The 13,870-nt window shown below is 38.2% G+C and overlaps 1 protein-coding gene across 6 annotated transcripts in view; it reads right to left on the reverse strand.

The window, feature by feature from the left end:
• MBNL2 (muscleblind like splicing regulator 2) overlaps positions 1–13,870 on the reverse strand; it is a 153,860-nt gene that overhangs the window by 3,270 nt on the left and 136,720 nt on the right. The window lies entirely within an intron of this gene.

Consider the following 13,870-nt stretch of genomic DNA (forward strand, 5'->3'; position numbering starts at 1 on the left):
TCAAAAGTAATTTTGTTCTCAAGATATAAGAACAACCAGTTTCAAATTCAGGGAATGTTTAAATATCCCCTATTAAAGAGAAAAAGGGATAACATTCAAATAAAACAGTTAAAACATTCTTAATAAATCCAGAAGCACACGTAAAGCTAAACTATCAAATGCAAACCGTTGTCCCTGCAGTCTGATCCCTAAGTTCATTTCCAACTCCACACTTTGCTAAGGACAATGAGTTTCCCTGTGTGACCCAGCTCACTAAAGGTCAAACTTAAAAGCCAAGCTTTTAACACATTCTAACAAAAATACTTATTCTTTGTGCAATGCTTTGACCAAACTTTGTGCAATTAGTTAACAAAAATGTTTATTTATTAAAGAGCCAAGAGTCTTTGTTAAGGGAATAACCAGTAAAAATTCTTTATGGTCAAGGTCAGCTAATATTCCTGCACACTGGAATCCAATTCCCAATAAAAGCCTCATTTCTACAAGTATAATTTCTTATCCCATGTCAGAATTCATACAAATGGATATTGTTCCCTTTGAGTGCTCCTGCAGTTTATATAAAACAGTTTTAGTACATACACTCAGTTTCTCCCATGAAATAAATATGAGTATCTTTTATTTTATTGGAACATACAGATGTGGATGGAATTGATAAAAATAGAGGAAGAACTCATTTATATTAAATATTTATACTAAATGGAAACTCAAAACTTCTGGTAAGATCATTCTTATTTTTTAAAAATTCCTAGGAATTTAAAATTACTTGGGAAAAATAGCATTCTTTGTCTTGTGTACTGATAGACAAATAAAAGTAATAATGAGATATAATGATTTTATATGTAAATATTATAGTATCTTTGAACAGTTATTGTGAATAGCTAATATTCAAATTATTCAGATGGTTATAACTTCATTTTTAGTTTTAGATATTTGATTATTTAGATTATTAAATAGGAATTATTCTATTTCATCCCTTAGCTTCAACACTGTCTGTAAGATTTCCAAATAAGAATGTGCCCGAGGATGTCAAATCATGTCCTGTTTTTCTTTTTCTTTCCTTTTACTTTAGCAAGAGTCTCTCTAAACTATTTATGGGAAAAACATCTTGCAGTTTCTTAAGTTGATATATAATAATATATATTATAGAATATATTCACGTTTTTGCTTATTAACTGAAACTAAAATGCCATATAGAATGAAATTCCTAACCACCTGGAAAGAAAAGTATTTTACAGAAAGTCTAGCAATGGGCAAATGTGTATTACAGAAATTAGTTACAACAATACTTTGGACTTGGATTTGACAACGAGACATGTATGACTGTCCAGGTTTAACTGAACTGTAAATCAGCCTTGAAGTTACCTAAAGGCATTAACTGGACTCACCCAGACTGCTTTTTCCTTCTACCCAAGCCTACTCACGACCCATTATATGGATAAAAACAAATAAAAATGACCTCTGGTACACCAAAGTCTTTGCTGTCACTGCTGCCTGGCATCTGGGCCAGAAAACTCTGGCCATACCCTAGTCTATGTCTTTTGCTCTCTTGTGGACTATCAATATGGTGTCAAAGAATGAATTACGTTCCTAGCAGCTGTGAGCTTCAAGAAGTTCAAGAGATTTGATCTTAGAGGTAGGAAAGCTTTGAGTGTTTCATTTTCTGATGGTAGCATTTTTCTTGAAAATATCTTTTGCTTATTAAATTTTTTTCTGAGAAATATAGCTTGCTGGTACAGTCTGAATTAAGTGTACCCTGGGGTGAAATACACTCTGGAAATACAGACAGAACAGGAATCCTGATGAGGAACAGTTACCAACTGAGTGCCTCTTATTTAACTATTGCCCATTTGATGGCTGCTTCTGATGTTAGAAGACATATGATGTTACAGGCTCTAGGGCCCATGGGGAAGGCAGGACAGTTCCCAGCCAGAAGGATACCTGTGCAGGGAAGAGGAGAGCCAAGTGTGTGTTGAGCGGTGTGGGGTGGGGGGTGGAGAAGCCCTTTTGAGGGAAAGAGGGATCTTCTGTCTAGTTTTTAATAGGGCTTTTCTTTAGTCAGATTATATTTTTAATTCACACCAAAGAAACATAATTTAAAGAGTAGTAGGTACGTTTTGTGTGTTTCCCTGTTGACTCTCCTTAGAGATTTTCTTCAATACCAATTCTCTATGGACATATAAAATATGTTCTGTGCATAAAAACTTCCTCAATCTCCATTGTAATTTTAATAGGCAGGAGGATCAAAAGCTTCAGAAGGTGCCTGAATATTTCAATATAGGTAACAAAACATGCATTCCTAAAAGAGCAGGCCCTGGAACATGGGCTTCAAATCTCATACTGACAAGCCCTAATCCTGAGCTTGTCCATTTAAAAAAATGGTTATTGAACCACAGTTCACCACAGTGACCTTGATAGACTGGCTGTCAGTGGCGCCCTTCCTGCCCTGCGATGATCAAAGCTAAGGCTGATATCCAAAGTTCCTTCCTCAACCTCCAGGCACTGCAGCTCATGTTTTCTTGAAAGGAGCAACTGAAAACCCTCCTGGGGTCTGTCAGAGTACACGTTAGTCAGAGAAATCACTATTACAGTGGGTCCCCTCAAAGTCCCCTCTCTGAAGCATCCTTATTATCTTTGTTTTAATTTTAAGAGATGCTCCCTTGATTTTCCAGGAGACTGAGAAATTTCTACCAGAGCCTTAAGAGCTAGGACAGTATTGCCAGTCATATTTTGCAGACACTGAAAAGACAGCACGAACAGCTTTAACTAGCTTGCACACCATACCAAGTGCTTGTGCAAACCAGGATCAGCTCAGAGATGTTACCTCACTCTGCTCGTGGCTTGGGAGGCCCCTCCAGGGCACAGTAACAGTCTGCCATGGGACCAAGGGAAAGAGTGCTTCCAAGAGCGTGTGCCAGCAGAGGTCGGTGCTCACAAGAACCCCCCTGGGAGCTTGGAAATGGGGTGGGGCCTAGAGCAAATGGAGCCTGGAGAATTGGATGGGAGAAGCCAGATGGGTAGAAATTGCTGAGGGACTTGTGGGGCTGCTAGGCCCCTCTCCAGGACATCCTTGCCTGGGTGGCCAACCATGTCCTACCCCAGACTCCTCCAGACAGATACTGCAAACATGCCTGCTTACAGCAACAGAAGCCCTACCCAATTACAGGTCCACTCTTTCAGCTTCTGAAGAACCCTTGCAAGCTATACAATAGGAAAGAAATCAAATTATATTGAACAAGATGTAGTTCTGTTTATCTCCCTGTTAGATGACTCTCTCAAATAAGTATTTTTTTTATATAACAGAGAACCATGACAATGAAGGGGGTTAAATTATTAAAATAAGATTCTAGCTAATCTTGTACGGTAAATCAAAATCTTGAACTGAAGCCATTATTTCAATTCCTTTTTCCACTAAAAGGAGTACACACAAAAATGAGAATAGCTGATGCCCACAAAATCGGCAATTCTATTTTTAAAACAAAGACATACTTGATCTCAAATCATGAGTGCATTCATAAATCTTTAGTAGACCCTCTAGCTGTAATAAGATTATCTGTAACAAGAATATCAGTTGGCTGCAATAGTGTCTACTTATCAATGAGCATCTCCTCCAGGTGGCTGGATTTAAGACTCTCATGATTCTGCCTAATCTGCATCCTTAAATCACTCCCATATGAACGCAGTACATGATTAGTCTAATATTTATTTATTGAATACAAACATGAATGGCCCCAAAGAACATCAGATGGATTATTTTCCTGTTAAATGTGTTGTGAGCAGCCATTTAATAATCTCTGCACGCTCAGTGAAGTGCCTACCATTGACTTGTAGTGCAATGGCAGTCAAGTTTATTAAAAAGAGGATTGGGTTAGGGTACTACCAGAATACTAAGCCTACTGGGCCAGGCAGGAAATGTACGTAAGTGAGTGGGTCAGGAAGGGAGTGTGGCAGAGGAAGGGCCCACGTCTAGAGGGAAGGGAGCAGCAGCTACTTAGCTCCAGCCAATTGCTACCTGCAGAAACCTGGGCTCTAAGTTGCTTGGCTTTTCTGTTTTCCAAAAGAATCTGGAAATTTAGCAACTAATTCACATTATAGAAAACAACTCTGTGTGGGTCAAATATATCTTTGGGCTTAATGCAGCTTTGAGCTGTTGGTTTGTGTTCTCTTTGAGCCTTACTTTCTGGAAGGAGATATCCACTAAGCCTGGATTGCTAGCTTCCTGGGCTGGGCAGCAGCCAATGCTGTAGGCAACATTAAGGGAGGCAGCAGTCACTACTGCCAGGTGGGATCAGGAGAGCAGGTCTAATGAGGGGTTAATCCTGCAACTTTCAGACATTTGGCTTTCTCCCAAAGGAATAGCAGGCTTGACCAACAGGCACCCCCTACCTAGGAAGAAAACACTGTACCTCCCTTGACTGATTCAACAGATAGAAAATATGCATGTTGCCTTGTCTCTTCCAAGATGATGATAGATTTAGGCTGAGCCATCCATATGCCCTTACCCTTGGTGGGCACTTGAAAAAGCTGACCAGAGTGAGAAATGCACTCAGTTGAAGGTAAAATAGCCTGCAGGGGCTGAAACACTGAATTTGAGTGCATCAGCACCATAAACTCAACACCTGAACTAACCAGTTCTCAAGCAAGAGGGTGCAAAAGAAGAAAAGAAATCCCCGTGCTTTCCTCAGTGCTTCAGACATACGAAGGATCAATACTTTCTGAGGTTTCTACCTTGTGGTTGATCTCCAGAAACTGACATAGGAATAATTTTTGAAATTGTGAGCTTCTAGATGACTTCTAGAAATGTTCTCACTTCTTATATAAATGTGTTCATTGCAAAGATTCAAGGATGTAAGATGCATTATCTTTTAAAATGTTAGCTCAATAGTAAATTCAGTAAGAACTCTTCTTTCTTGGCTTAATTAATAGAAAAAACTTTTCAGTGAAAAGATCAACTGTTCCTAGGGATTCAAACCACAAAACAGTTAGAAAAGAGGAATAATGGATGTTTTAGTTAAATCCTCCTGTGAATAGCCATCCAATACTGTCTTTGTAATGTTGAGTTTGAAGAGAGAGATAAAATATACCTGTTAAATATTTGTGTGGCCTTACTGAAATCTGAGGGACTCTCAATGGAGCTGGTACCCCTAGCATGGTAGCTCAAGTGGAAATTTCCAAGAAGGGCTGCTGGGTCCAAAACAAAACTGAGTTTTGTTAAGCACAAGGTAATGTCTCATTCATCTTTACATCTGTAGTGTCTAGGATAGGGTTGGGCACATAGGGGGCACTTATTGACTGTTGGTTGCACAGAAGGCTGAAGGAAAAAGGATTTACTGAGGACACAATGCCACAATGTTGGCATCAACAGAAGACCAACAGACCACTCACAAATGCGACATAGCAATGGAGGCAGGAAAAGAAGCCCTGGACAACATATATCTCTGCATCCTTTCAGGATAATTAAGGATTCAGGAACATCCAAGAAAAATAAACATTCTTCCCCATTCTCTCACCTACATATTTTATGTGTAGATAAAAGGAAAAACATTCCAGGTTGGGGGCAGAATCACTCACAGAGTATAGAAACATGGCAGATAAACAAAAATGCTACCTGAAGAAAACTTCTAGACTTGATAGATTTCTTAGAAATATTTTGCCATGGTTACAAGGCCTTGTTTCCTTAGAAGTAATTAAAGAAAGGATGTTTCACTGTCTCCTTAAACAAAACTTATTATTAATTTAAAAATACAAAGCTGAATGGAATTTTCTAAAAATATGGCAAAGCTAAGGAGGCTTGCTTCTTGCTCACCATCCCAATATATTTTTCTTTATTCACAGTTTTCTTCTTATTCTGTCACACATGTGCCTCTTCACTGCTCTCCATTGGCGTTCCTCCCGCCTTCAGTCTCTCCACTATTTAATATTCTCTCCCTCTTCTCCCTAATACTCTACACATCTTCTCCATGGCAGCCACAACTGTCTGAAATTCTCTGATTTTGCCTGAGAGGTGAAATTTGTGAAGTATTTTAGTTGAAGCAAACTGGGCAAAGGCAGAGGGACATTTGTTCATTTTTGGCTGCAAAATAATTCTGTGCTTAATCATAGTATGGATTACTAAAGTCAAAAGCAAATGTCTTTGGTCTCTTGGTGAACATACATTATCAGAGCAATAAATGAACACTTTCAAGAACTTTGGCCTATTTTATGACTATTTGTAAACTTTAATTGTATAAAAAGTTCAAAGATAATTAGTGGTATAGGAAAAGACGCTTTGAAAAATAGCCATATTCATTATTTGGGGGGATTATTGTTCTGAGGGAGGGCAGTGTCTCATGCCACATTTGACTTGTTTTCAAAATGGATTTTTACTTAAACAGAAAAGGCATCAACTGGGGTTGTGGGAGAAAATTCTCAAATATGACAAACAGTTTCACTCTTGAGAAAAGCAACCTGAGGTTGGTTGGAATGCCCACAATATTTAGCAGACCTTAAAGAGCAGTTTAGTCAGGATTGTTGTTTTGCTCTCTGTCATTAATATAAAGTTCACATTCAAAGCTCTCATTCCTCTATTTTCAGTGACAAATCGTTTTGTTGATGACTCATTTCTGTCTAATATTTTCCACTCTGTGATATTTGAACAAAAATATTCTTAGATATACTTTCTAATATGTGAAAAATTCTCATTTAAAAATGTTAATAATTGAATGTTTGCATGGAAGGCAATAACATTGGCCTCACTGAAGATTACTGACCAGGGTACACATTGACAATTTATATTATCTGGGTAAAATACATATATGGAAATTCTTGATTTGAATAAGATTCCACTCCTCGCATGAGTCCATGTCACATGTGGACCAATCCAGACTCTTGTGAGCATTGCAGTCAGGCTTTGATCATGATCCTCTCTCCAGCCAGGCCCAGCCCCAGCCAATTCCAACTCCTCTGAGGGAGTTCCAAGGAACATTTGTCTTGCTTTCATGGTGAGGTGGGAATCTAGTCCTCAGATGATCTAACCATCCATAACGTCATCCAAGGGTGACATTTTCTCCTATAGGATATAAATGAGGAAGGAGGTAAAAGGATATGGAGCAAGACTTTTTATTCCTCGTGCTTTCCCCTGATGCTACAGAAATGTCTAAAACAAAAACATATTCAGAAGTGTTGTGTGCTTGTTCAGGAAGAGAGGAACTATGAGACCATGTTTGTTCTGCAGGTGCCAGAAAATGTCAAAACAAAACAAAACCCTAGATTGGAAGGGCCACGCAACAGCAGGAAAAAAGAAGTAGGCAGATCAAACTGTAGCATCCAGGAAAATGAGAAAGAGGGTGCTGTAGATGCGTCTGACTCACAGAATGTGTCTGACCAGGAACAGCTCCCAGCTTTTATCTTCCTATTTATCACCTGATATTCTTGACTCTACACTGTATATCATGTTCCTAACTCCACAAACCTTTCCCAATGAACATTCCAGTCATGGAATTCACCATGGATTGTGGTTCCTCTACCTCCAGCAGGTGGAGACGGTGAAAGACTTTCCTAACACACCGCTGTCTGGGAGTTTGAGTTAGGCATATGCTTTTGGCATCTTTCTTGAATCTCAGAGATACAGAAACACCTGTGAACATGGTGTTTGGCCTGTTCCATGTATTATCGTTGAGCAATGTTATGAGTTAAACTATTGTAGACCAGCCTGGAGACCTAACCATCAAGTCCGTCACTGTCTCTGTAGGAAAATTATTTGAATTCTAAACCAAGTAACAAAGGGAATTTTGAACAATCAAACATTTTTAAAATTAGAGACTGTCCACATAGTAAAGAAGGCTAAATTCCTCTACTATATGAAGAAACAAGAATATAATAATATTTGGGGCACATTATTTAAGAAGATATTCCAAAACATTATAGAAAGGATCATAAAATATTTTTTCTGAAAATATTACATTTAGAATATTCACAGTGAGATGTGTAGCAAGTGAGGCTATGTGAGATTAAATAGGCTGCCCACATCTGAGGCAATTTCATTGAAGGTGACCTCTGAACATGAAGGTAGAATCTAAGAAAACTTTTTTCATACCTTTAAAAAACAGTTTATGCAACAGCTAAAAAAGAAATTTTAAAAGCTTTTTTCAATATAGAGTTTTTCTCCCAGTAATAAATTGAAGACTCAGGCCAAGAAAAACCACAGAAACAAGATCTTGTTGGATTCAACATAAAGCCCCCAATTCTGCTCAGTGCCCTCCTTTTGTATCCACTACCATTATGTTGGACTTAGAATCCTGGGCACATTTTGGCTGTAGTATTCATTTTAACAGTGGAGCAGAATGTATAATTCAGTCTTCTGAGAACTGGCTTTTAAGACACTAAAGGCAGAAAAGTAACCAAATGCTAAGACTCAGTAAAAGGAACGGTAAGATGAATGTTATTCACAGGACATGAAGTATGTCTTTGGGTACTGGAATCATCTTGCACATTTCTTGAGTTGGTGAGATATACTGCTATCTAACAAAATTTCCAGAAAAATTTGTTTTGTTTAGTTTTTTTCCTTTTTAGTTCTTTGCCTGTGTGTTTGTGTATGTGTGTCAGGGAGAGAAAGAGAGAGAGAGAGAGATTAATAAAACCATTCAATTGTGTGTAAAATCATGGTGCAAAGGAAAAGTTAAAAAGTCCTGGAGTGGAATTTCAGGAGGCTTGTCTGTGCCACCAACCAGCTTTGTGACCCTTCTGAGCCTTGCTTTCTCACTCTGCTTGTACCACATTGACACCTCTGCAGTGTGGTGAGTATTTAAACCAGGTTACCATCTGTCCTCCCCAGTAACGCCCCAGGAAGTGCCAAAACATCATGGTATAATAGATGGCAAAATGGAAACCCAAGGAAGAAAATACATAAGGGAAGAAAGCTCCTATGTTCCCTTTTATTTCTTTATTACTAACTGCTCCCTCAAAGCTCGGTGGTTAGGCCCATTCTTTCAGCATCTCTGCTTTTCAAGATGATCCTTATTATATGATAATTACTTTGACTGTAAGTATTTGCATGTTGGTTTATTGCCTGTCTGCCTTACTATGTAAGGCCCATGAGAACAGGGACTATTTTGTTCAATACTGTATTCCCACAATTCTGAATTTTACATGACACATAGTGGGCTCTTAAGAAACATTTGTTGAGAAAAAGTGTGAAGATGCATTGCCACCGAGTAAATAGTGGGCTTTTGTTAAGGCCTGGCATCTCAGGGTAGACCCAGCTTCTAACAGAAATGGTTCACTGAGGAAAAATTTGCATTTGCACTCAATTCCCTGCTTTCTGAAAACAGAACTCTTAAAGGGAAAAATGGCAACAATAAGGAATTTTTAATGTGAAAAGAATAATTTTATACTATGAGATTTAATCAAACAAAAACCTAGTTACAATTAGGCTCTTTCTTTCCAATCCTTAATCCCTTCTTCTTTGGAGAAATGTCTATTCATATTCTTTGCCCAATTTAAAAAATTGTGGTAAATAGGCATAGCATAAGATTTGCCATTTTAACCATTTTTAAGTGTGCAGCTCAGTAGCATTAAGTACAGTCACATCATTGTGTAACCGTCCTCACTGTCCATTTCCAGAACTTTTCCTCATTCCAAACTGAAACTCTGTACCCATCAAACACTAACTCCCTATTCCCCTTTCTTGCCAATACTTAACCTCTTCCTTCTTTCCCTCTCTCCCACCCTTCTTTTTATCCTTCCAATTTTTGTCTTCAAAATGGGGTCCCTGGCTCTTTCTTTTTGCGTGCCTGAATTGTCATTAAATTTCCTGGCTCCCTTTCTGATTTAGCTCTGTGGTTTTACTTACAACTAAATTAATTTTGTAGTCGCTCCTTTCACAGCTGCCTCCTCCAGGCTGCCCAAAACATTCATTCTCAACTAGTGATGTTCAGTTAACCTGAGACTGATATGAAGGTAAGGTTCTGTGGAGACAGTGGAGAAAAACAGTATCTCTCTTTTAAAATTATTGTTGTTTAAAAAGTTAAAGAAATGAAAGTCCTGGATGAGAGGACTCCTCTTGGTAGACTCTTTTCAGCCAGAAGTTCCTTATCAGTTTATCACCCTGGAAGGGTAAAATGGCGTGCTCGTCCATCTGCTTTCCAGCTCTTGTTTACTGGATTGAAATTTGAATTTCTGTGTTGGTCTCATCAACCAGCAATATTTTCAGGCCATTTCTGATACTGAACTTGGACTTTAAAAAGGTTTGCTTCCACTAGAACTTTTTAAATAGTTAAAACTTTTTAAACCAATAGTTAACCTCAGTAGTTAGAAGTTTTTAAGGGAACCACATAAAGAATTTCATCCCAATCCTACATTGACCACAAGCTCCAATCTAATTCAAATATGGTGGAAGACAAAAGCACAGGATTTGGAGGCAGGTGAACATGAGTTCTAAACTGTTTAGCCACTTCCTACGTGCTTGAATCTGAAGCAAATTATTCTTTAAGATTTTCTCTCCTCTGGAAAATGGATAAGACACTTCATAGGGTTCTGTTGAGTGTTAAATGAAATAATGTATATAAAGTGTCTGATATATAATAGTGATTTTTGATAAATGTTGGCTCCCTTTCCTTAGTATATTTAAGATTCATAATCCTAAATAAAATTTGGTTTCAGCTTCTATTTAAACAGGCATTCAAATAATAATATTGTGCATTTAAATATTATATAAGCTCTATGGCACTCCATATATATTAGTAATAAATTTGATTTTGATGATATTAAGATGTTTTAAAATGTCAAATACACTTTTCCCCTTTATGTATATGAATATCCTGAACTGTCAGTGACAATTAAGTAAATATAGGCTGACTTTATTTTTTCATGAAAGTCTTGGCTGTCAATTCATATTAATCATTTTTCAAACTAAAACATTTTATTGTAAAAGCATCACAGCCAGCAGCCTATGATGATCAGTGTTCACTGTAGTAGAAAGTTAACATCCCATGATAATGGGCAGGACATCCCATTCTTTACAGTTAGACCCAGTTCTAACCCAGCTTCTAGGCGATATAGGTGTTTTACCACAGGTAAGTGATTCAACATCTTTTATTCTTAGTAGTCCTCATCTCTGTAGTGGGAATCAAACATTGTCCCTAACTCATAAGTTGTTGTGAGATTAGATAATGTATTTAATGAGTGCCTAGTGGTAGTAAGCACGTAACGCCACTGTTACCACTTGGTAGTATTTCACCTATTCTAATTTCCGAGGCTAAGCCACAAAACGTGAATATTTTGACAAGGTATAGCATTTACTAATAATTCTTTGATCACTGTGCTTAGAGAAAACCACTATTTATGGACACTTCTGCACACCGAGTCTCGTCTAATAAACATCCATACTTCAATTTTCAAGCCTTCAGCTCTTCTCACATAGGTCCCACATACAAAGCAGAAAGAATGAGAAGACATATTATAAGCTTATGTTAAAAAAAAAAAAAGCAAGTCTTAAACACCTTTTCCAAGGCAAAGGGATAGAATGGGATTTTCTTCTCATTCTTTTACACACTCCTTAGATTTCCCTGTTTAACTTCTTTCCTTGTTCAAGGCCATCCTTAATGTTGCAGAGGTCAGGGAAGAGCAAAGAAAAGAAGATGAACAATAGGAATTGATTCAAGCAATTCCTTTTCTCCTGAATCTTCATAACTAGGGTGGTTCTCTGGCTCTTTCAAATATTTCGGTATAACAATGACAAATATTGAAAGAATGACTAATGGAAGAGTTATGAAATTATTACTGGAAAAAATATTTGGAGAAAAAGAAGGAATTAAGTTTAACATCCTTGGGTATCTTTTTGATTCCTCAAAAACCTTTCTAAATTCTAAGGAAGATTGTTCAAAAAATTACATAGCTAGCATATTCATTCTGGCTCGTGGTTTGACAGTGGGAAAGAAGACTGAGCATGGTGTTATGAGATGAGTTTCTAATCCCTTATGTAACCTTGAGTAAGTCACTTAACCATTTTAAGTCCTTCTCATTGTAAAATGGAAGATTTGGAGCTTGGGGAAAGTTCTAAATCTGGTTTTGCTGCTTAAATAATGATCTTGGCCAAGTTTCTCAGCTTGTCGAAACTGCAGTTTCCTCATCTATGTATTGGGGATAAGAATAGTCCCTAACAGAGCCATTTTGGGTTTTAATAAGATAACTCATATGAAAGGCTTAGAACAATGTCTGGCACTTGGTAAGTACTTAATAAAGGAGAGCTGCTTGAGTTATCTTTGAGCTGTCTGCGTGCTCTGTAGTACTCTGGGGCCCCTTCACTGATCATTGAAAGCACTTTCTTGGGAAGGCAGTGTGGTGAAAGGTAAAAAGCACTTCTCTAGGCAGGACACAGATAATTGGGTTCTGGTCCTGGTTCTCTTATTATTTATGTGACTTGAATAAGCCACCTTGCTGATCTGGGCTCTTATTCCAATTTAGAATGTAACTTGCATCATCATTTTCCTTTTTTAGGTTATTGTAGAGCTATGGCATGATTGTGGTAAATTTGCTCTTACGACTTATTGCCTTTCATCTCCTTGATGTAGTACATGTGGGTCTTGGGTCAGACCTGCAATGCCTGATGTAACCGTGACTATGGGAGAATGAGTGACATTTTACAACCATCAACTTAATGATGCTGCTTCCAGAAATGCATTGTGGTGAATAGTGAAGAGTGTCTGTATTTGATTACAGGAAGCTCATTGACATAACCTCTGAGATCTCTGAAAACTCCAGAGCAAGAAGAGTGATGAGAATAGTAGAATTTGATCACTGAAAGTAAAACAGACAGGCCAAAAGCTCCGGAATATTATACCTAATGCTGAGATGTGATGGATTTTAAGTGCTAGAATAACTGTAGGTTTTCCTAAACCAATGTCAAAAAATACCAGTCAACAAATTTTCTTTTATAGTACAAATAAAAGTGAAGATGTGTTGACTAGAACCATTGTTTTTATGTAAGTCGTTGAGAGAGATGTCTTACAGAGAAGGTTGATGTGGAAGTTGGCAAAATCCACAGGTACTACAGAAGCTGAAGAGCCCTGGGAAAGCAAAGAATCAAAATGCCTCCTTGAATTTTTCTGACTCTTAATTATTCATCCTCCCTCCATATTTTCTCTCTATCCCAATTTCATCACTTCATCAATGAATTAGCTTCCTCACCAGTTAACCTGTGCTCAGCCTATCCCAGCTCATATCCATCCACTCTCTTCAAGCACATTAATGTTTCCAAGTCTCTCATTTAGCATTTCACTGTCCTGCTCTCATCTTGCCTGTCAAGGTGCTCAGTAACCTAATCCCTCTTGGCCTACTCAACTGAATTTTCTAGTACTGCCCAAATGCATCCTCCCTTTCACTCTCCTACTCACTGCAGCCTAAAAGCAAGTCATTAAGCCCATGTGAGCCAGTGTCTCCTCTTTTTAGATCTGACATAGTAATAGGTGCTCCATCTGCCTCTACCATGGAATAAAGTCCAAGACTGATTCTGAAGCTCCTGTCTGAACCATACAGGCTACTGGGGAAGAATGTGGGATAACGGGGAAGCATTGACTTCAAGGTCAGATAGCCTTGAGGTCAAATGGGGGCTCTACTACTGATTAGAGCTGTGGCCAAATCTGAGTCTCGATCTCCTCACATGTAAAAGGGGGAGAATAGGAACGATTGATAGGGTAAAATGTGAGAACACACATAAAGCATAATGCTGGTACATTTTTTAAGTGTCAGTTTCCTTTTCCTCTTACCCCACCCCCATCTCCACCCCTTAAGTTTCACACTTAAGGAAGAAGCTCGTCTGTTCATTATCTAAGTCCTACACACCCCTCAAGACCTACCTCCCCAGCTCCTTTAGGGATAAGACCCTGCCATGGAGCTTACT

Source organism: Equus quagga, chromosome 6 (genome assembly GCF_021613505.1).
Source record: "Equus quagga isolate Etosha38 chromosome 6, UCLA_HA_Equagga_1.0, whole genome shotgun sequence".
Classification (NCBI taxonomy): Eukaryota; Metazoa; Chordata; class Mammalia; order Perissodactyla; family Equidae; genus Equus; species Equus quagga.